General features: G+C 40.4%; 1 long non-coding RNA gene across 2 annotated transcripts; it reads right to left on the bottom strand.

The window, feature by feature from the left end:
- Window positions 1-9,884: 9,884 nt before the first annotated feature.
- On the bottom strand, window positions 9,885-23,765 carry LOC308462629. Of its 2 annotated transcripts, XR_013979237.1 has the most exons (4): window positions 23,742-23,765; window positions 22,477-22,516; window positions 16,409-16,581; window positions 9,885-10,240 (listed from the first exon to the last, which is right to left on the bottom strand). It is a non-coding gene; the product is annotated as an uncharacterized lncRNA (long non-coding RNA). The 2 variants fall into 2 exon arrangements; XR_013979238.1 differs by lacking the exons at window positions 22,477-22,516; window positions 23,742-23,765 and adding an exon at window positions 23,228-23,336.
- Window positions 23,766-24,998: the final 1,233 nt, after the last annotated feature.

Raw genomic sequence — 24,998 nt, 5'->3', positions numbered from 1 at the left:
GGAAACATTAACAGACAGTTTTCCTATAAGCCACACATTTTCAGAAACTTGTGTAATCAGCACTGGTGTAATTCATAGAGAGTTGAGCTAGGCAATTTTAGTGCTTCTTCCTGATGAATTAATTTTGCTTGTCTTAATAACAGTAGTTCCAGATAAGTGGAAGTCAATAGCCAGCCTGAGTGAATGGAGTCACTCGAGAGCAGCCTTTCTCAACCTTGGATCCCCAGATGTTGGACTACAATTCCCATCATTCCCAACCTGGCAGGATCAGTTATCAGGGATGATGGGGACCCAAGGTTGGGAAAAAACTGCTCTAGAATTTACGAATACTTCATCGCCCAGGTCAGTCACCAAACAATGCACAGTAATACACACACCTGCCCTAGCAGTTATTGACATCACTTTCTTTAGTGATATATTATCTGATATATTATCTTCTGCCTAGTTGTCCTTTAAGGCATGACTGTGTATGAGCATCACACATTTTCCAAAGGCTGCTCTAGATTGATCAAGTATATAGTAGAAGCTGCCCATGGCAACACTTGGCTTGGTCTAAATACAATGCTGAATGCTTGCTTAGTGCCACATGCCCAATTCTGCTCCCACTACCATCTCCTCTTCTGGCACAACTGTGAGGAACAGATCAGAAACAGAAACTAACCACAGTTTCTCATCTCACCTGAACAGGGAGCTTCAGTTAGTTTTAACTGTGGCTTTTCTGAACATCCCAGGATCATAAGTCATGGTTTGGGTTGTTTGGACAAACTATAGTTCAATCTAACCATAGTTTGTCATTGTTTGGATGAAATGACCAACCGTGATTCATTGCAAATGGAAGTGAATCTTTCCGTCTCCTCACAGCCGTGCAAGAGGAGAGGGGAAGGGAGAGTGCATGAGTCAGAGGCTCATTCACATAGCACTAAACTATGGTTTAGTGTTATGTCTGAATGCAGCTATTGAGCTTTGTGGTGAAACAGGAACTGTACCTGGTCCTTCCACATTAACTCACTGTTCTAGCCATTTTAGATAATGTGGGGAAAGATGAAATACATAAAAATTGAATCCACAAAATGCTTATCTGAAATACAGAAACCACCTCACCACTCCCCCCCCCAAAAAAATATTAGGAACTGATGTGAAACTAGAAAGAAAAGGCATCATTTATCAACATTAAGGCATTTACTGCAAATAGTTTCTGTAGCTAAATGAAAAAATCTTTAAGAGGAAATCCATTAAATGCTTCAAGTGTATATTTTTCCTCTGGGCTCACTAAGTCTTATTTTGCTGTGCCTCTACACTGGCCTTCCTCAGATAAAATAAGCAAATGTAGAAATATTGGCAGCTTTCATACTTCCCCCCCCCCCCACCAAAAGACTCAGTGAATAAGGAAGGTCCCTTGTTTCCTAGCTTTTTCACAGAAGTATACAGTGAAATATCTGGCAAGCAGGAACAGCCAATATGAGATTATGGTTTGCTACTGCATTGGGAGCATCTATGCATCTATCTATGAATATTTTAAAGTTTGAAATTTAAAACTCCTATAACATAGAGCAATGTTTTCCTACAGTAACAATTATAAGAAGTTGTGGTCTGAAATGGGGAACTTTCAACTGCTTAAAGGGTAATTAAAAAACAGTGCCTATCACTGAGAGATAAATTTGGTGCTAGGATGTAAAGCGTGTTTCATCTCAATGTATTGCTGGATTTTAAATTAAGACGTGAATGGGAATAAATATCTCTCAGAAAGCCCAGGTGAAGGAAATCAACAGAAGGCCTGTCCACAGAAGAAGAAAATCTGGTAATTCCATGTAAATGGAGGAGAATTTTTGGACTATGCAGCCACCAGACGGATGGGGGAGAAATGTGATTCCATTCAGATTTATAAGTCAACCTCCCTAATATGCTGTTTCTAAAACAATATGCAAAACAAAGCACAGTGACCTCGTACAATTTTTGCAATGTGGTTCAATGGCAAGTTGAACAGGATGTGTCCTAAATAAATAAATATGCATACATTAATGAAACTAGCATACCAAAATGCATTCATTATATATGGGGAAATTGCCTTGAACAAAAAATGTACATATTAGGCAATGTGGGATAAAAATATGTGTATATTAAAAGAAATACACACTAAAATGTTGCTGAATTTTCATCTGGATAAAATGTGGAGTACTGAATTTAAGAGCAGAAAAATGACCAACCGAGAGAAAGTGAAATGAACAGATTTGTTCATCTTGTGTGGGACTTTGCTGTAAAAAAGAGAGCTGGTTATGATTCTAAAAGAGTGGATGTACTCCAGAGCAAGTTAGGCATTGCCATCTCAAACAGAAACACTAAGAGACAGCCATCTTGATTCATGTTAGACATTTTGTTTCCTTTCTGGTTAATGATTTATGGAAACAAGAGATGAAAAAGAATAAATCTACAAAGCTAAGCACTCCAGCATGGAAAAATGTTTTCAAACAAAGAGGAAATGCTTCTTTTGCAGAAGCCAATTTCCTCAGGATAGAAAAGAGAAATTAACATTTGGGAAGCTTCTACACTTAACTCCCCTATTTGTCTCATAATCCTTCATGAAGCATTAGATAACATGCAGCTTTTTTTCAGAATTCCCTCTTAAACAAATTTAGGGGTTTGTATGCATTTTCCAGTCACTTGTTAGGGTTCATCTCAGGCCAGTGACAAAGGCCTGGAGCTGATAACAATTGAATTGGAAGTGATGTAGAAAATGAATACCTAAAACATTAGAATGAGTACACACTTCCTCCCCGAAGTTTAATTCTAGCCACAAAAAAACCCAAAAATTATTAGACTGAGTTTTAAGGCTTGCAAAGTTACAGAACTGTGGAACAGGCATCACTATACACCAATGTTCAATTAACTTCATGCAACAGGATAACCTATGGAGAGGGTTCTTGTAGAAATTATGACAGAATAAAAAAGAGAAATGTGTGAAAACAGGACTCATATGTCATCAGAGCCATCAGATATGTATGATGAATCTGAAGAAAACTAATTCCCCAAGATGACCACCTTATCTTGTGACAATGACAGTGTAATCTTATACATGTCTATTCAGAAGTAAGCACCACTGAGTTCAATGTATCTTCTTCAGAGAGAAGATGCTTAGAAAAGTCAAGGTGGACTCTGGAGCACTGGCTTCATACAATCTCAGCAGCTTATTGTTATCAAGAACTGAGGAACTGCTCATGAACCAGCTCCAGTCTTGGAGACATCATCCAAGCTACCACCATAAATAATGCATTAAATTTTGCTCTCTGGCATGCATGATGTTTGCCAGATCCAAATCATAGCAGGCTGATTTATTGTATTTCGGTTATTTACAGCTCAACCACTAGCAGTTCTAAGCAGTGTGCATAACAATAAACCGTAGACGGAATGAAACAAGTATTTTTAAGTCAGCGGCAGAGGAAGGCACTCGGGCGCCTGGGACAGTGCGCCCAGAGGCGGCACACACTGCGGGGCCTCTGGAGTCTGCCTGCCTCCTCCCACTCAACTGCCCTAGATCTGGGGGGGAGGTAGTGGGCGGACCGTTTGGGTAGCACAGAAGCTGCGCGCACCCAAGCCACCATGTCACTCCCAGGAAAGAGGTGTGGCTTGGGCCACACAGTTAGTGACCCCAGGCATTTTGTCACACACACCCCAGTGGTGACACCCAGGGCGGCCTGCACCCACCACACACCCCTTCCTCCGCCCCTGCATAAAGTAGAACACTACCTTAATACGTTACAGCTTGCTCCCCAGACTGAATTTGTAAAAAGTTTCTAATCCATGGGTAAAACCAAATACACTACAAAGCTACAAAGCTGTCTTAATCAAGGTAGGTTGAATTTGCTCGGTGTCATCCGTCCTGGCAAACAATTTTATTTTAGTCCCTCAACCATACCCGGACTGCTCAGGGTACAAGACATTGACATAACTCATTTCTTAATTACAGTGAAGTGCTGTGCTTCTATGCAGCCCGTGCATGGATGTTATATGTACTCTCCCTCCCTCCCACCTCACCACAATCCCTTCCTTTTCCTTCCTTTGTCTATACCTGAAACTCTGTGGAACTTGAAATTGCAAAACTGCATTGAAAGGCTTCAGTTGTAAAAGGGGGGTGGAACTGGATACATTTTCTATCTGCATTTAAAACATTATCCCTAAAATATTTATTACAAATTTAAAGTTTTAATAAGTGATTAAATTTTACTGATCTTGAGTTATTTCGTCTTACAGTATATGCTTTATTAGGGTTTTTTTTAAAAAAAGTTTAAATATGAACAAACATTCAGGCTACCAGCTTGACTTTAAACCAAGTCTCCTTGCTGTACTAAAATGGTTTAATGTATGAACCTATAATTTTCTAAGTACCCAGAATGTACAGTGGTCATTTTGAAACTGATACATGAACTGAATATGTGCATAATTAAACATCTCAAACAGTTTATGCAGCACTTATAATACCCTATGACTTTTACAATAATTTCAACAACCTGGGGAGGCTGTTAGTGCATAGTCTAATAAGACTTCTTTATGGTGTCACAGAAAATGGAATGAGGCTACTTTCAAAAGTTTCATATTTCTCATGGTATGCCACTTTGAACTTTGTGTAGAAAGATACTGTAAAATTGTTTTATGATATTTGATATCATACACTGCAATTATTTTGATGGTTGTGGAGCATGGCCGTATGATATGAAGCCTAGTCTAAGATATGCAATACGAACAGATTTTGATAGGAGACCAATTTAGTGTGTTCCAAAGAGTAAGTAATAGACATAGTGGATATTCACAACCTTCCTTTTTCTGTTGTTTACTTGTCTAAGTAAACATTGTCTCTTTTGAATGGCAAATTCCTTGAGGGTAATCTGTACAAGAGTCAGCTGGAGACACTTTTCACAGCTATTGCCACATGCCATCTTCTGATCATGCTGCTACAGAACAGGCGCAGGTAAAAAAAGAATTTGGAATTCTACAAATGGCATTGCACTTATACACGCCTGCTTGGATTAAGTCCCGGTGGGTCTTTTCTCTTAAATAGACAAGGATAGAAAATCACACTCTAGTTTGGTTAAAGTCAATGTAACACAATAGCTTGAAGGTCACATTCATGCTCTGGCACCAGGGGGCAGAGAGCAGGCTGGGGATGGGGCTGGCATGCATCCTGGGGGTGTGGCGCCCAGCGCGGGCGGGGGGCAGCCATGATGGCACCCCACCGGGATCACCCTGCCAGGGGCAGTGCGCTCCCCCACCCCACCCCTCTTCCTCTGCCAGTGATTCCAGGCAAGGTACAGTAGATCCATCTGTTGTGCACATACATCTTCAGAACCATGTACAAAATCTCTTACAGATGCAATAATGAATGATGAACAAAAGGATTGGACCTTCATGTTGCAGGTGCTTTTGTACTGCAACATTTCTTTTACCGGTTGGGTGTTGCTCATCTTCCCTTTTAATAAAAGTTTTGAATCCAATGGATGGAATTTTGAAAGTATTCATTTCATTAGTGTACAAGTGGATAATTGTGGGGTGCTTGTACTTCAACGCTGTTGTCAAATTGAATACTGGGCAAAATATCCATACAGCATCATCTAATTTGCAGGGAGTGATGCCTTCTGAATAAGCATGATAAGGTGCCTATAAATCAGGAGCACAGCATTAAATTGAAATTCAGGTATTGCTGTGGACCTTAGGTGAAAATACTAACAGTGCAGCCCTAGTCATGTCTACTTAGATATAAGTCCTACTAAATTTAGTGGGGCTTACTCCCAAATAAGGGAGTTTTGTGATTTCAGAAGCTGAAATAATTAATTACCGTTCAAGTATGTCAGCCTAACTCTGCATACTTTCTTATTCATTCATTTTTATTAAGAGATTTCTATACATCATTTCACCAAAAATGGTCATAATGCAATTTACACACATACATGCAAAAACACAAATTAATATAAAACACAATAAGCAAGTATTTTTTTAAAAAAATATATAAATGACATAATTAACAGCATCATAAAAATGACTTCACCCATCAGCCCCCAAAAGCCTAACAAAAAGGTGGGTTTTTAATGTGGTGTTTTAAAAAAATAAAAAGTTGGGGTGAGACACACTTCTGTGGGGAGGTCATTTCACAGATGTGTTCCCCAATGAAGTGTATCATAAAAGTACTATTAAGGTTCTTGATCCCCACACAACATTTCTTATTTACCAGAAGAGCCTCTTTCGCTGATTTAATGCATGGGAAGGCTGATGTGGAAAATAAGGCATGCCCTCATATATTTGGGCCTAGGCCCTTCAGGGCCATATTTACTAGGGAGTAAACTGCTTTGGAATGCTTACCTCTGAGTAATAAGTTCAGGCTACGTATTTGAGACCTGACAAGAAACCAGCCTAAATAATGGTAGAGCGTAATCACAATCCCACATGTGATAATGGTTTGTTTTCATAGTAGTGTTATCACAGGTGGCTATTAAAAGCTTGCAGAAGGTGTAAGGGTTGTGTGATCAGCACTACAGAGCTTCACAGAAGAATACATAAAGCTTCATCTTACATGAGTTGATGATTGGACCTTATTTGTTCTGTTGCCATTTCTCGGTGCCTTGCCATTATCTAGAAGCCAGAACCAGATATCAACGAAGTGACAAGGTTTTGGCATCATAATTTAACTTTGCAACGTATTCTCAATCATTTCCTATAACATTGTTTTTCCACTTTCTCGACATAGAAAGTGGTCTCTATAGGCTTACATTGGCATAATTTTGCCATCGTCTTGACATAGTAATATGGTCTCTACAGACTTGAAAAGAAAATTTTGTCACTGCCTTAATATCATAATGTCCTTCACAGATGGATCTTCAGATGCATCACAATCACCACATACATGCACCGTGGCATCATCAAGAAACAGTAGGAAACTTTATCTTCCTATGTGAGAGAAAGCAGTAAATTTTTGCTTGGGGGATGGAGGAGGACAATTATGTGTTGAGTATGATCAGCAGAGATATTCTGTGTTATATTTCCAGCTTCAAAACATTTTGAGCATATATTTTTAACGAACACTGAAAACACATGCAGAAGTCTAACCCGTGTTCCTAGTTTTTACAGCATTTGAAATGTATTCAGCTCTCCAGAGAGTATGCTAATATTTTCCCTGATGTTGCAGAATAGCTCAAAAGGCTTGGTAAGATGGCAAATAATACTATTAAGGTTGCAGTCCTGTGCACACTTACCTGGCAGTTATCTATTGAACTTGGTGGGCCTTATTTATGAGTAGACGTAACTACGGTTGCACTGTAAATAAATATATATGAGACATTTACAGTCCAATCCCAGGTATGTCTACTCACAGAGACAAGAAATTCAGCAAGCATGCTTGTTTAGATAAGTTTGCCAAAGCTGCGATTCAGTGAAATATTACTAGTTATTTTAGATTAAGGTTTTAGATTAAGGCAGTTATTTCAGATTTAACTGAAAATTGAGACCACCTTTGCCATTTGGTGGTCTGAACATAATATGGCCTGGAATTAATTTTCTACATTCCAGTACAGTATAAGAGTCTAAATGGCAGGCCTTCTTCGTGTCAAAATTAACGCTCAAATCAATTCACAAACTGATTGAATGATCTTATTCCAATTAAATCATAAACCATAATGCTAATAACAGAAGCAGTATATCACAGTGAGTGTGATGCATCGGAAGATGACTGGTTCTGATCCACTGACATTTTTAAACATTTAAATTTCATTTGAACTGGTGCAGTTGTCACTAGATCTCAGCTATTCTTTGAAATAAGTGGCCAGGAAGTGTCTACCTGCACAATTCATACAAAATGGTGGAGGTGCTGTATCATTCTAATCACAGAGGATTCATGAATCCCCTTTTCTGACATAATGGACTCAGCTACACAGCTGCAAATAAAATGTTTTAAATGTGTTGTGCAGTGCAACATGCAAATGTGACACTAGATGGTGACAGTGAGCTATGCAAAATTCAATGTATTTTTCAAAACTTTTTATAAAAGCATTTTCACAGTGTTTTTCATAGTGTGTAGATTCCACCGATGTTGAACATGGGAGTTCACTACACTACATTATGACCAGTTGCAATAGCATCTTCACTGGCTCTAAGGCTGTGAGCATTTTCCTGACATTGCCTTACCTGATTTTTTTATGTTTTACGTAATGTTTCAAATGTCATAGAAGCCACTTCTAGAAATCTAGCAGAATCTAGTGGAAATTTAGTGCTCATTTCTGTGTAAATTCTTCCGGGAGGGGTCCATTTGCAGCCCTGTTAAACTGGAAAATTGTGGGATGAGATAATAATAATAATAATAATAATAATAATAATAATAATTTATTTATACCCCACCCATCTGGCTGGGCTTCCCCAGCCACTCTGGGCGGCTTCCAAAAAATATTAAAATACTGTAATACATCAAATTAGGGGTGGTGTCCCTGCAAACAGGCCTTTCCCGCTATTTTCATGGGTGAACAGAAGTGCGCATGCAAACTAAGTGGAGTAGCAACATGTCTGATGACGTTCATTGCCATGTCACACCACACCCACTGGTGTGAATGAAACTTGGTGGTCCTGTATATCAATCAAAATGCCACAGTTTCACAGTGCAACTGGTGTTGCAGTGCAAAAGGGACAGCAGAAACCAGGACAGGTGTGCTAGCATCATAACCTGGAAAATGCAATAATCCTCACATCTGAATGCCCTCTAACTTTGCATAAGATTGTACAATGTGATTGCTAAAAACAGAATAACTATTAACTATAGAGCCCTATAAGCTAACCAAATGTGTTATTCTTCCATTGAGCAGTGGGTGTTGTTATTATTCATTCATTGCATAAGGACAACCAAGGCGGATTTAGGGGAGCACGACTGGTTCAGTTGCACTGGGGGCGGAGCCTTGGGGGCACTGCAACTATGCTCTAGAATGGAAGGAGAGAAAAGTGGAGAGGGAGGGGGGCAATGAATTTTGCCATTGCACAGGGCTCCACTGAAATTTGAAACCCCAAGGTCTGCCATTGAGGACAATCAAGATGAAATTATTTTCTTCTATTGTTACCTCACAAATAACACCGTTTCTTTGTAAAAAGCATGCTGGGGCTGCCTTATGTATGCATAATAGGTGTGTATAATAGTCTCCTGTTTCTTAGCTTTTTGTGCAGCTATAGATTCTACAGACATGAAGGTTGACAGTTCCTTCCATGCAGTCTCATCCAGAACCCAGCCAAACTGCAGTGTTAAGACTGGGCTGATTTAGCACCATTGATATCAATGCAACTTTAAAATAAAATTCAAATAATGTTATATAAGTGGGTTCTGGACTGTATCGTAAGGCTGCAAGATTCTCAGCTCACTAATTGTGTGGTGTTTTCTTGAAATCAATGGAACTTACTTCCGGATAAGTGTGTTTTAGATAGGGTCTTGACATCTCACGTTCTGCGTTTTTACCATTCGGTCTGGGAGATTTCTATGACTCAATTTATTTAGTGAGGATGTGGATTTCTTATGGAAATCTGTTTGGCATTTTATGGCGTCCTAACAAACCATTCCTCAAGCTTTGTGCGGAAGGGATATACAGATCTCTTAAGTCTACAACTTAAGATGTGTGACCCTAATTAAATGAGAACAGAGATTTGATTCTTTGCTTCACGGTTTTGCTGAAAGATTGCATAACCGAAACATGATGGATCTTCAATCCGTTTCACAGCAGCAAGACAGGAAAACACATTGCAATGTATAATCATACTGTGGTTTAACAATGTACTATTTAAACAACATTACAGAATCTGCAATAACATATGAAATAACAGCCAAAGTGATGATGTTAAAAACAGCAATTCATTTATTTTATTTCTGCTACCAACGTTTCCAGGATGTTGTTTTTTATATATGTAAATTTGCAGATTTAGAGTTATTTGGGTATGTTTGCTTTTTGTTTTCGCAAAATGTTGTTTTGGTTCTTTTTAACAGATACTGTCAGAAAAGCTGATGGTGAGCATTAGTGAAAATATTGCCAAAAGAAATATTCAAACGGCTGAAGACGGATGCTCCCAAACAGCAAACATGAAAAGCTAGATTCTTCTTTAAAGTCTCTCCATGTCTTCCTCTCTGTCTGGGTTCTTTCCTCTTTTTCTTCTTAATGCCATGTTGGAGTAGATCCTGCTTAGCCTCCAATCAACATTTCAAGCACTGGGATCATGTTTGATATTGTCAGATGGCCTGGAAAATTAAAAACCCAATTAAAGGCTCAGCACGAGGGTCAGCTCTTCTGCATATCAAAAGGCCTCCTCTGGCTATTCTGCTCAAATTGTATCTGTTAACAGCTCACTTTGCAGAAAGTGAAATAGCACAGCATTTATGAGTAATAAGTACCTTCCAGCTGATACATTTCAAACATAAACCACTTTCATGGCCCCGGCAAAAAGTACAAGTCATAATCAAATTGTCAATTTTTTCCTGTGAGATGCATAGATCTATTGTAACTGTGATTGTTAAAGAAGGAAATGCATTTTATTCACATGTTGGAAAAAAAGATGCACAATTTCCCTACAATTAAAGATTTTTTGTCACATTTTTACTGCCTTTCCTTTACATTTCTAAATAGTTACTATAATTGATTTTCGGGTTGCATTCATTTTTTTTTCTTTTTGTAGAAGAATCATTTATAGTTTTTATGTAGTGGAAGAAATGGTTGAAGTGAATAGCATTTTTGTTTAGCTGGGGTATTAATGTTCACCCAAATGTTTATAATGTGAATGTGCAAAGCACTAAAAGCTTTCGAGCGAAATGCAAATTAGTAGAGCACTCAAATGACATTTTTAGAAGGAGTTTTCATCTGTCAATGTGGCATAATATTAAGTCAAACTAAAGTCACTACTTCAGCTACTGGCCATTTGAAAAAATTTCATAAGATACTAGGCTTGACAGAAAAGAAAACAAACTACATAAATATTTTTCATCATATTATATTAACCAAGCAGCTGCTTTAAGATTCCACAAGTTAGCATATAATGTCTCCCTTTAGAATATATTTTGAGTATATGCAGTGTCAAAAATCTAAATCCCTGGGTTTTGCATAATGCATTAAGGTCCACATCTGAGACAGGAAAGATTTTTCAAAGCAATGTCATGTGATGTAGTAGCACGAGCCCTGCTAAGGGGGGGAAATTCCAGGGAATTTTAGAAGTGGGAGGGAAGAAAATAATGCATTTTGTTACTTGGATTTGTACTGCTGGGTATTACGAGAAGCAATTTTTAAAAAATCTTTCTGTTTTAGTGTAATATAAGTAGCTTAGATTCTCCTATTACATCGCCTGTGTGTGTGTGTGTGTGTGTGTGGTGTGTGTGTTTATATATAAAAAAGAAATATACACCTAAGACTGAAGTGACATCGAGGACTTAAGGGACATTGTGCTTTAGACAATGCAACATACTCTGAAAATAGGTAGTCCCTTACATTCCGTGGACCTGTGATATTCTCTGAGAAACCTTCACATTCCAATTAGTAACCTCTTCTTGTTTGGGCTGGCTTGCTGGAATGAAGCAGGTAACTGATACTTTTAATGCAACGAAGTATTTTAGTAATTTATATTTAAATTGTCCTTTTATTCATGGGTGGTAATTTTCACACTTTTAAACACCTCTAGGCTCCTGGGTTAGGGCGCATACCTGCATGCATGTTTACCTGGAAGGAAACCACACTCAATTCAATGGGATTTAGGCTCAATTAAGTGTGCCTAGGCTTGCAGCTTGGCAGCCCAACCCGATAGTGTTTACTCAGCAGCAAGTCCCAGTGAGACATATCTAGTAACTTTCTCAGTGATCCAAAGCTGCATGGCCATGTATACACGGAATATCCCCTGATGCCAAACTGAATAGTGCAGCCTCTGAATTCGCACAGACATTCGTGTTTATATTAGAGCTCAGAGTGCTCGTGAAAGCTGCTGGATTCCTTCTGATCAATTCATGTGACGCATTGATATTTTTTGATCAATAGGACACGAGGCCACACGCCCTTTTCAAAACCGTTTGTCACAGTTACAAAAATGAAGAGAGGCCTGTTCTGCCACGCTGAATATATTTTTTAAAGATTAATTAATTAATAACATGATCTTTCCAATGAAGTGTAGCGTAAACAGGCTTCTTAATTTGGGACACGATTTGGAGGTAAAAAGACAATAGATTTGTGGGTTTTTAAATATTTTTTAAAAAGGAAAGATAAACATTTCTAAATAAACTCTCCTCTGACGGCTTGATATAGTGCTTCTGAAAGTTTTTTTTTATAAAAAAAAATTGCCATAATGGTACAGCAGAGATTTAGCTGTGTTTTATTCCTTTAAAAATATAAAGTCTCCTGCAGTGCACCCCATCATGGCCACTTGGGAAATAATGGAATTGCTGATAGACCCCCTTAGCCAACATGACACTAGTGGGCGCCATCATAATAACTTCAGATAGGCTGCAACTTATTCCTATTAAAGGGCAGCATATTGCATATTAATAGACAATTTAAAATAATTACAGGCTTTAATATTTTTCGGGGAATGGTTGCTTGTCTCCTGAAAGTTTCACACTTCTTATAGAAAAGAAAGCAAATGCTTCTTCTTCTTTTTCCCCCCTCCCAGAGAAACAATGTATAATAATATGTCAGTAAAGATTGAGCAATTTTGAGTAGTGATGGGTGAAAAGGACATTATGTTCTTTTTTTCTTGTCATGGTCTGTATTTTTCTGTCAGTTGGCAAAGGCTGCACTCAGCAAGAAGAAGCTAAAGACCTGCACTGAGAGACGTGAGGGTGACAGCTAACCTGACAGGTCAGAAGATGACTGCAGAATTAGCCTTACTTTAATTCTCACTAAAATTCACAGCTTCTGACGAGGAAATGGGAAAAAGAAATTTCCTTACACATTTTCTTTTCATTTCGTGTGCAGATTATACATATTCTGCTTCCATTAACAAGATGGAGATTGTGCTTTATGCAGCTCTATATTTAAGGGCAAAAGACCAAGAAGATGACAAGAATGACCCCTCTCTTGTCTTATGATCACTGCCAGTTTGACATGACACTAATTAGACTCCCTTAATCTAAACCCAGTTAGTTCTGCATGCTTGCAGCAAAACCACTGCAAAACCCGAACATAAATTGCCTTGGGCCTTTGTCTTCACACACATGCACTTAGACACACACACACACACACACACACACACACACACACAAACTTACCTTATCATTCATAATCCAACCACAATATTCCTAATGTACAAGCGTTCAAAGAATTGCAATTCTCTTATTTCTAAAATCTCAATTGCCTCTGATTGTATAATAAAGGAAAGAATAGGCACTTGCATGTGTGTGTTTGGTCTAAATTGTCTCCCCGACCCATTGTTTTTGAAAATGCTGTGGATGAATTTAATATCTTGTGGGTGAACATTTGTAGCATTTTCATGCAATGTCACTGTGCCAATTGATTAGATATTGTGTTTATGCAATGAACACAAAACCTGTTTTAAATGACCAGTCATTAAAAATAATTGCTATAAGGCAATGTTAATGTAGAATGATCTGTACTGCCATAGCGTGAGACTATCATGAGCAAAGAAAACACAAGAATATTCAATATTCAATAGTGAAACAGAGGGGCCATGATCCAACATAGAACAGTCATGTTTGTCCATTGATGTAAATAAGCTGAAGCGTACCCAACTCGTGGCTTGTTGTTAAGCAAGAAAAAGGATAATTGGACGTTGAGGGGAGACCTGGTGATAGCACACGCCTGCAGTCTTTGCGATCTGATTTATTGTTTTTAATTTTAGAAGTTCATTGGTCATTCACACAGATTTCTGAGCCACAGTTTTATTTTATCACCCCAGGGAAACTGTTTTGGGATCGTAATGCAGTCTGAAGCTGCTGTTGCTGCATATGCTGAAGTCATCCCAAAATAGCTATTTGTACCCGAGTGCAAATGCAGTTTTTAGTAATGCAATCAAGTGTTAAGGAAAAGTGTGATTTACCAGTTCAGACTGACCTCAGCCCAGAAATGAGCAGCCCGGTGGACCAAGTTGCTATGGTCTCATGCTCACTTTCTAGAGCACGGATGGGAAACCTGTGCACTCCATCAGACCCAACTAGCATGGACATTGGTCAGGGATGATGGGAGTTTTAATCCAATAACATTTAGAGGGCCATAGGTTTTCTCTCCCTGCTCTAAGGGGTCTCCTACATTGCTTTGTCTGACTGCTAGGTGCAGCTTTTAAAATAAATAGATAAAATCAATTAACAGTTTTGCAAAACTTTGGATTCCCACCCCCACTGCTTTCCATGATTATGGGAAAGGCTTGGATTGACTTATGAGGATGATCCTGTAGAAGCAATGATGCTTGCTGGATTGTCCTTTGTAGCTGCCCATTGCTGCGGCATACAAAGCTGCATGCACAACTCTAACCCATTGCTCACTGCTGCAAAGAACAGGGTGATCAAACCATCCCAAAGCCATCAAGAGGAAAGCCTGGGTTGTACTAATCCTGCACGCTATACAGTGGTGCCTCGCAAGACGAAAAGAATCCGTTCCGCGAGTCTCTTCGTCTTGCGGGTTTTTTCGTCTTGCGAAGCAAGCCCATTAGAGGTTTAGCGGCTTAGCGCTACAGTATTAGCGGCTTAGCCGGCTTAAAGATCAGCTGTTAAACGGCTTAAAGATCAGCTGATAAGCGGCTTAGCATCAGCTGTTAAGCGGCTTAAAGATCAGCTGATAAGCGGCTTAGCCATCAGCTGTTAAGCGGCTTAGCCATCAGCTGATAAGCGGTTTAGCGGCTTGGGAAAAGGGGGGGGGAGGAAAAAAACCCCGCAGGAACTCGCAAGACATTTTCGTCTTGCGAAGCAAGCACATAGGAAATTCGTTTTGCGAAGCACCTCCAAAACGGAAAACCCTTTCGTCTAGCGGGTTTTCCGTCTTGCGAGGCATTCGTCTTGCGGGGCACCACTGTATTTACTATGTGCCGCTATTACCACATTTAGAAAGAGTTTTCAGTAGCTGCAGTCAATAATCTGCCCTCGTTTTTTTCCTAAGTCTTCTTTAATATCAGTTCACTTTCGTTGGCTAGGGACCGGGAGGTAATATGGTTATGAAACAAACAAATAAATAGGAAGAACTTTCTGACAGTAAGAGCTGTTCGACCAGGGAATGGGCTCCCTTGGGAAGTTGTGAACTGGTGGTTTTTAAGCAGTGTTTGGATGGTCATCTGTGATGGATGTTTTAGTTGAGATCCCTGCATTGCAGAAGGTTGGGCCAGATGATCCTTGAGGGTCTACAGTTCTATGATTCTATGTCTTTGGATAAGGCGGGGGGGGGGGGAGAGTCAGAAATATTAGTCAATGACTTCAGCCTAGGGATGGGTGAGCAAAAGACCATTCATGCAGTCCAACATTCAAAGAAAGAAACCTCTCAGGGATGGATTCCAAGATTTAGCAGAATGCTCAAAGGAGCCTAATTTTCCTGGAAGTTGTTGGACTACAACCCATCATCCTTGACCATTGGCCATACAACATAAGGAGGCACCACATCTTAAATTTTTCAAGTTAATATTTAGTCCTTTCCGAGTTCTGATGCTACTAATTAGGTAAGAGGAAACATTTATGGGGGGGGGGGAAATGTTTTTGCTTATTAAGTTTTTCATTGCCCTTTTCTGATGTAAACTGACCTCAACACTGGCCAACACAACATGAGCACAGTGGTGGTTTGGCATCATGACTTTGTTGTGATGCGTTGCTACAAGTCTAGGGATACATACACAAAAATAAGTGTACTATATATTTAAAGCAGTCGTATGCCACTTTAAACAGTCATGACTTTCCCTCAAAGAATCCTGGGGATTGTAGTTTGTTAAGAGTTCTGAGACTGTTAAAGGTAAAGGGTAAAGGGACCCCTGACCATTAGGTCCAGTCGTGGCCAACTCTGGGGTTGTGGTGCGGGGATTCGAACCGCCGACCTTCTGATCGGCAAGTCCTAGGCTCTGTGGTTTAACCCACAGCGCCACCCGGAGACCCCTATTTACCTCACAGAGCTACAGAACTTGAAAGTGCCTTCACTTTTGTGCCTTCACAAAAGTCAATCCCTCTTCCCAGGGAACTCTGAGAGCTGTAGCTCTGTGTGGGACAGGGGTCTCCTAACAACTCCCAGCGCCCTTAACAAATCGTTCCCAGGATTTGGTGGGAGGGAGCCATGATTGTTGAAAGTGACATGATGCTGCTTTAAATGCACAGTGCAGATAGGGCCTCAGTTGTAACCCTCCTTTGTACTCTGTTTACTTCCCTTACCACACTGGCTGATCTTGGAGTCTTAAATTTCAGCAGCGCCCTGAGGGATACCAAAATTCAGTACTCTCTGCCTCTCACCTTCCATTCTCTATCATAGCTGTGCTGCCCCTTGTGGCATCTCTGAGGCTCTGCGCCTGGTACGACTGAACGGGTCGCGTGACCCTAAAACGTTCTCTGCTCACCATCACTTCCAAAACCCATGAGTGGAAAATGTCTGGACAGTATCTGTTGGGCTCTGTCTTTTTTAAATACTGGGGAGGAAAATTAAGAAATCATAAGAATGTAGAACAGATGAAAAAGAATAGACATCAGCTGCCACAGGCATATATTTTAAATAAATGTTTGAATTAAAACCGTACAAATGGAGAACAAAGAGACAAAATGCATTTTGCAAACTAAACAGGCTCTGTATAAATTGAGACAAACCAAACCATGCTTCGGAAGTTATTGAAGAGTCCTAAATTCTTCATTACGCCACTGACTGTTAGCTTGTAGAATTCTAGAAAAGCACCCTGCAGTTTGCACTAATTGGTGGGAAAAGGAGGTTCTGTGTCAAAGGCAACTAATTGTTTGATGGGAATAGCAAGCTTTCACATTCATATATACCACACCACTATATCACATCATTTTTTTGCATTCAGGGATTTATAAGGAGGTGTTATATTGTGCCACAGTTAATTGTAATGAGTTTATGGGCTCTGGTGCCCATATACATCTTGTTTACACATGGGCAAGGTGATGTTACCAGTGAAAGGGCCTCTAAATGAGACTGTTGGGCATTTAACTAAAGACTTGCATTCTGCATAAGCAGCATACATAAAAGTGTATATTATGCAGATTTTTGAAACCTGTGTCTTCAGGAAGACACTGTTTTGACCATAATGCATTCTGTCATGTGAGATAAAATGCAGGGAGCATTTACATTTCTCCCACTCAGTAAGCTTCTACCACACGGCTTGCATTTTTCTCACATCAATAGACATCTTTTTAAACATTATATTTGTGTCTGTCTCTCTTGATGGCAAATAAAATTCAATAAATAAAATTCCTTATGATAAATAATGCTAGATTTACAAAGTGGCTTGATAAAGTGTGCTTGGTTTCAGGAGCGATTTGTTAAAAACAAATAAATTTAACAAGACATGCACACAAGCTCAAAATGTATTAATAGGTTGTAGATGATGCACAATAACATAATGACCCAAAAGACCATTTGCACAGTTGTTCACTCTGCTTAACTTACTGCCAAATCAGACAATTATTCAACAGAACCTGGGCCTGTTAGCTATGCTGAGCAGATCTTCGTTTGGCTGCTGGGTTATCAAACCAGTAGCTTTTGTGGATCTTCAATACGACAATGGGGCACGCTAGCATCAAAAACATCAAATAAAATGTGGCATGTAGAAAAGACATTACAGGACATTAAACATTGGTACCGATTATAAACCACACTGTGTACTATGGTAAAAATGCATAGTAATTTACTGTGGTCCCAATCCTTCTACCTTTTAGAAAACAAAAAACAAAAGAAATAATTACTGGCATCATGTAAATGCACATAGTTTTATTTTATATTCTCATGTTATATGCAACATACTGCATTTATATATTAAGCACTTGGGGCCAGTTCACACTGTCAAACTGAAAAGGCTAATAGTTATTAAGTCAAAATTAGGAAACCATACTAAAAATCTAACAGATGAAATCACCTAAAGATTTAGGATTAATTTGCCAACTCTTTCCTTAAAATCCAATACGGCTTTTTACCATCTTTGTGCCAAGTCCTGCTTAGACTAGCCTGATTATTTTACTAGACTTTTAATAGAATATTTTTCCTAGCCTATTAACAGACTTCTATTATCTTAGTGGGTTATATTAATGGACTGTGGGTTGGTTGGTTTTTTAAAGACATCTACTGACTGTACTGGTAGAGGGACTGGTCTCTCTTCCTCATACCTATCAACTGTGTTTTCCCAGTGGCCATGGAGAAAAGGACTTGCCTTCCTCCATGGCAAGCATGAAAGCCAAGTGATACGTCCCTCCCTTACCATCTTCCTTGCTCGCCTGGTTGGGATTCCGTGCCCTTGCCTGGTGACCAGATGAGTAGTTAAATGCAAGCCAAGTATTCATTAACCCTCGATCTCCAGATGCTGGTGGACTACAATTCCTACCATCTTCAGCCAGCTCAGCCAAGGGACATGGATGATGGGAGCTATAGACCTATATCAGGGGTCCAAAGGAAACAAAATATGGGAATAACTTTTTCCGAATAGGAAAGTTTCAGATTTGAATTTCTACTGAAATGAGGCTGCATTTTAATGTTGTATTTTAATCCTGTTTTGAAGTTGTATTTTAATCAATTGTTTTTATACCTGGTGTTAGCTGCCCTGAGCCCAGCCTTGGCTGGGAAAGGCGGGGTATAAATAAAATTTATTATCATCATCATCATCAAAGCACAAGTACTTTGGTGAAGGTTGGTGTGTGGGGGACTGTGATTCAGTCCATTTCCTTTATAAAGAGAAACAAATGGAAATGCCAGGTTCAAATTCCCTTTGGTTTAAGAACGAGCAATGTCTTCTGCTCATTCCCTCATGCTCCAAAACCAAGGAAACAGGAAGTTGTGTTTCCAGCCTCAACTTGTGCACCACGAGAGAGCAAAGACACTGGCCAGGAACCTGAGGCCCTTGGGACCATCCCAGGCCACAGCCTCACAGCCTTGCTCCACGCTCTCCTGAAGTGCTTTTGCCTGGATGCAATGTGTTATTTATGGAGTGGTGACCATGCCTCCGGCTTACCTGAGCAGAGGAAAGAGAGGTAGCAGTGCATGTGTGATCTCAATAGGCAGGGATTTCCAAAGTGCAGGCACTGCCTCACTAAATGAGTTCTTAGAAATGGGCTTAGAATGGGCATTATGTGGTACCTGTAGCAGTGCCAATTCCGCTGATCGAAGCAATCGAGTGTGCACACATGGAGTAAATCAATCTCATAGGTGGGTGCACTCTTCCCACCTTAGATCAAATCTATGCTGCCAGGTGCCATAAGAAAGCGTCAGAGATAGCACATGATAGTACGCACCCCGGAAATGATCTCTTTCAGCTTCTGCCTTCTGGAAGAAGGTATAGGGTTATAAAGGCCAGGACTAGCCGCCTGAGAAACAGTTTTTACGCTAATGCAATTCTGGTTCTAAACGCAGCATAAGGGGTCTCTGTAGTATAGTGTAATTTAAAATGGGATTTTAGAGTTCTTGGGGGTTTTTGAACGTTTTATGTAGTTTTTATGTAGTTTTATGTAGTTTTTATGTAGTTTTGTGGTAGTTTTATGTAGTTTTATGTAGTTTTTCGATTTCATTGTTCCGCAAGGGACAATGACAATAAAGATATCGTAATCGTAATCATAGGTAAACTGGTCCCAAGTTGTTAAGGGCTTTGTATGCTAATAGTAACACCTTGATGTTGCTAACAAAATGGGTACAATTAGCACGGTCCCAATTAGTTAAGGCATGCCCAAGCAATCGGGTGAAATTTTTGCATAGCCTTTTAGAGTAACCGAGGGTTGTTTATAAGCTTCTTTCAAATTGGGGGAGGAAACGTCCTCCAAATGGTTAAGGCTTTTAAAGGCCACCCAAGAAGAAGAAAGTTGGTACACTCGTGGCACACTCACACTAATTACTAAAGAAGAAGTCAGAATATTTCTGCACCAGTCACAACCTGATATTTGCCTCATAAGGCAGGCCTTCATTCCAACACAGAACATCACAAAACCCATATGTGATGGAATGTTGGTCTCTGTGAGTGTTGTTGGATTTGAGGGAGAGAGACTTCTAGCTGCAGCAAGGAAGTCATAGCTGGGCTTACAAACTCTTGCTTTGCGGAAGAACCAATGCCCTCCTTGCCAACATAAGCATTGAAAGATGGATTACTGAAAGCTGAGGCTCAGGATCAGGCCAGGGCATAACTGATTTAAAATGATACTTATGCTTTTTAAAAAAGCAGTTCAAAATATAATTACTTTTTGAAATCTGCAGGTATCCAAATTTCTACAGGTATCCAAACTTGCTAGAAAACCAGCAGCTTCTTTGTCATGTAATCTATTTAAAACTCTCTCCCCAACTTGGTAGATTCCAGATGTTTTGCACTACAACAGAGCCAGGCTGGCTGGCTGGCGCTGATGTGAGCTGTGGTACAAAACATCTGGAGGGCACCAGGTTGGGGAAGATTGGTTTAGAAGATTTGTTAATACTACTAAAAGTGTTCTGCCTCCCTTCTGCTGACATCTTTGCGAAAACAGTGTACTACTTGCTGTTGCCATATAAATGGTTAAAACATTGAAATGCATTGAAGAACTTATATGCTAACACATCAGCCCAGTTATAATTTGGAGACAATGAATAATATATTTCAGACAAAGTGAAGGCAGCTATAGAATTAAACTAAAATAGAAAAATTACGCCCACAAGGCATTTAAATTTAGGAGCTGAATAAGTTATTCACACATTAAAAGGTTCATATATTTCAAAGAAAGCATTAAAAAGTTTCTTTCTAAGGAAAAAAACTAAGAAACTAACAAAAACTAGGATAATTCTAAACAAGGCCAAAGCTGGGATGGAAACTTATTTAACAGAGCAAACTTATGTGTGCTTCCTTAGAAACAAGTACCACACTATTCAGTGAAAGTTACTCCCAGGTAAGCATTCATAAAGTCTTATAAAAGCTGCAATCATATATCCCCTTATTCACTTGATGAAATGCTTGTTAATTGTTGTGACTGCAAGGCCAGCTGTTTTGTACCTATAAGTGCAGCAGTTCTTTCACGTGAACTCCTTACTATCAATAAAGCTGTGCTGTGAAATATTTGCTGCCATTGGTGGGAACATCCACTTGATGAGTCGTTTTTCCTCTGATATACTTTATGCCCAACAAACAGCTGCTCTGGAGGACTGGAGCAGCATGAGATTCTCTGCTGACTCTCAGTTCTGTCTGTGAACAGAAGGAGCCCTTCCATTTGTAGAAGCCTAGTCAGGATCAAAAGCAATGTGACGCAACCAGCTACCCTTTTGTTTAGTATCTTCTGCACCTTCCTTTGCTTCATAATGTAAATGTTTTATGTGGCAACAATAGCATGGGGGGGCAACACATTTGGGCCCCTGTGGAGGCCCACACCTGAGCAAGAGGCCTACTGTGAATAGGATATCCTACTTTAGAGGACCATCCTCAGGTAGAAGGATTGCCTATTCCAAGGGTGGATCTAAACATGGGGGGGGGGAGGACAACGCTATAAATAAGCCAGAAATTAAATCATTATAACAAAAGAAAAAAACGCTATGGAAAATTGCGTAGAACTTTGTTTTGCTCTATAGCGCCATCTGGTGTTGCATGCTTATAACGCATTCAAAACACCTTTTTTTGACTAACGTACCTGAGTCCCAAGTCTAGTCTAAAATAAAGGACCGTATCAAGAGAGAGCAGCTGGGGCTTTGGAGCTGCCCATCAACAGTTAGGAGAGACTGTCCTCCCTTGAGGCATGTTGAGGGAGCCCCCTTGGGTGCTGCCACACAACCCAAATAAGGGAGGCTGCAGCGGCAGGGCGTGGCACCTTCCTCTTTCTCCTCAGGTGGCAAAATGGGCTAGGCTGTCCCTGACAGCATCTGGAGCAGACTGAGCAGACACACAGGTGTTGTATTGTATTCTATTTAAAGTAGAATCATGATTTCAAAACTTGCATCTGTACCTAAACAGATGTGCATATTTTATGCAAATCTCTGACTTCATTTGTCCTCTTTTTTGATGATGCATTTCCACTCTTTTAAGTGCCATGTAAGTGGTCACCCATAAAAGCAGGGGCTGTTGGCCTTTTTCAGCCCAGCAGCCGCATCAACAATTGACGCTGCCCGTCCCCTTGGAAATCATGCAAAATTGGCAGTGGCCAAATTACACTTGTGCAGACACATGCCACCACCATGCATATAGGACATACACGTGCACTCAACAAGAGGGATATACAGGCATGCATACATTCATAGGTATATGCAGGCAACTGTACACACACATTCAAGGAACTTGCATGAGGGCAGGAACGATAAATGTAGCTAAAACAACAGCCAAAGTACCAAGAATGGGAGCCCTTTTCACATTCTCCTAAAGCCTTACCTTGGAAGGAGCAGAGAGAGAGGGAGAGAGAGAGGAATCTCTGTGTACATAAACAGACAGAGACGTGTCAGGCGACCAGTGTAGATACCTACACTTTAATATTGCCCCCTTCCTCTGCTCATCGGAACAGCCTGATGTACGGCTGGAGAGGCAGATCAGATCTCCATCATCATGCTGGGGCTTAACATTGTGAGGACAGGGCAGTACCTGGATACTTTATTTTATTTTTAAAAAGGAAGATGGCACAGAGGCCCAACTGTTGGGGAGCAGGTCTTGAAAGACCTACACTGGCTCCCAGTACGTTTCCAAGCACAATTCAAAGTGCTGGTGATGACCTTTAAAGCCCTAAACAGCCTTGGTCCAGTATACCTGAAGGAGAGTCTCCACCCCCATCATTCTGCCCGGACACTGAGATCCAGCTCCGAGGGCCTTCTGGTGGTTCCTTCACTGCGAGAAGCCAAGTTACAGGGACCCAGGCAGAGGGCCTTCTCAGTAGTGGCACCCGCCCTGTGGAAATCCCACCAGATGTCAGAGAGAAAAACAACTACCAGACTTTTAGAAGACATCTGAAGGCAGCCCTGTTTAGGGAAGCTTTTCATAGAATCATAGAATCATAGAGTTGGAAGAGACCACAAGGGCCATCGAGTCCAACCCCCTGCCAAGCAGGAAACACCATCAGAGCACTCCTGACATATGGTTGTCAAGCCTCTGCTTTTAATGTTTAATAGATTAAAAAAAAAGGTAAAGGTACCCCTGCCCGTACAGGCCAGTCGTGTCTGACTCTAGGGTTGTGCGCTCATCTCACTTAAGAGGCCGGGAGCCAGCGCTGTCGAAGACACTTCCGGGTCACATGGCCAGCGTGACAAAGCTGCTCTGGCGAGCCAGCACCAGCGCAGCACACGGAAACGCTGTTTACCTTCCTGCTATATTATCTACTGCACTTAAATGTGCTTTCGAACTGCTAGGTGGGCAGGAGCTGGGACCGAAAGACGGGAGCTCACCCCGCCTCAGAGATTCGAACCGCCGACCATGCGATTGGCAAGTCCTAGGCACTGAGGTTTTACCCACAGCGCCACCCGCGTCCCTTGTTTAATAGATTATTGTATTCTAATATTCTGTTGGAAGCCGCCCAGAGTGGCTGGGGAAACCCAGCCAGATGGGCGGGGTATAAATAATAAATTATTATTATATTATTATAAAGAGTTCGGCAGATTGGATAAGGCCATTAGTCATGGGTTTGCCACCCCTTTACTAAATCCTCTCACCCTGCTGCTTCTTTTCATTGCTGCCACTTCCTGTTCGGTTGTCCCTTCTGGGGGGGGGGGGGAGAAGAGGCACCAGCCTCTGGGAAGGTTACGCCCAAAGGAAACGGGAAAGCAAATGGAGTAGCGAAAAGGAAGTCAGCCTAGCAAGGGTATTTTGTTCAGGACCTCCCAAACCATCTAGATTTTGTTGGCCACATTGGGAATGTGGCTTTTATTGTTCTATTTTTTAATCTATTTATTCTGTCTATTTCTTCCAAGGAGCTCAAGGGGTGTATACATATTTATCCCCCTCATTTTATCCTCACAACAACCCTGTAAGGTAGGTTAGGCTGACAGGCAGGGACTGGCCCAAGGTTACCCAGTGAGCTTCATGGCTGACTGTACATTTGAACCCTGGTCTCCCAGGTCATAGCCCAACACTCTAACTACTATGCCACACTGACTCTCTAGATCTGATAATCTCCCTTCTTCCCAGATGCCTTTGCTGAAATGTGCTCACACAGAAATTGGTGGGGCTTTAACAGCATAATCGAGTTCATGACTACTCAGAAGTAATTTGTGTTGAGTTCAATGGTTTTTACTTGCAGGTCAGTGTGTATAGGATTGTGGCATAAACTGGCTACTTGGGCTGGATAATGTCTCTTCTTTTCCTTTACGTGCCCATATTATATTTTGCTAGCTCTTTGCTCCCCCCGCCCCCCAATAAGCATATCCCCATTATTTATTTCATTCCTCGATTTAATGTTTCCCTGATTTCCTTCTGTAGAAATTCCTCCCCACTCGGAGGATGACAATGAAGATTAAACTCTCAGCGTGGGTCTCCTTCAAAAGCCCTGCCGAGCATAAGGGTGCCATTGTTTTTCCACAGCAGCCGTTTGTTATAATTCTCGCCTTCCAAAATCTGCACCACTGTAATTTGGTACTGCCTTATAATTAAATCTGTGATTTCACATTAACTGAAATCAACCATTTGGAGAAAATATGCAAGACTCATTCACTGGCCTTTCTGAATCTCTTTTTCACAATTGCAAACTCCTGGTCAAACAAATTAAATTACCGCAGCAATATGTAACTCATTTTATGCAAATTAAGGTATTAATGTTCTGAATCATATCCATGAGAATCATCTGTGGGTATTTTTTTTTTTTTTTTACCCTTGTAGCTTTCTGCCTTCGGTGCTTCTACGAAACAGCAAAACTGATGCTTAATTTCTGAAAAACTAATTTGACTGGTGTTAACTTTTGGTGTATAAAAGAA

Source organism: Podarcis pityusensis, assembly GCF_964106645.2.
Source record: "Podarcis pityusensis genome assembly, chromosome: 1".
NCBI lineage: Eukaryota > Metazoa > Chordata > Lepidosauria > Squamata > Lacertidae > Podarcis > Podarcis pityusensis.
This window is presented reverse-complemented; position numbering and strand designations above follow the sequence as displayed.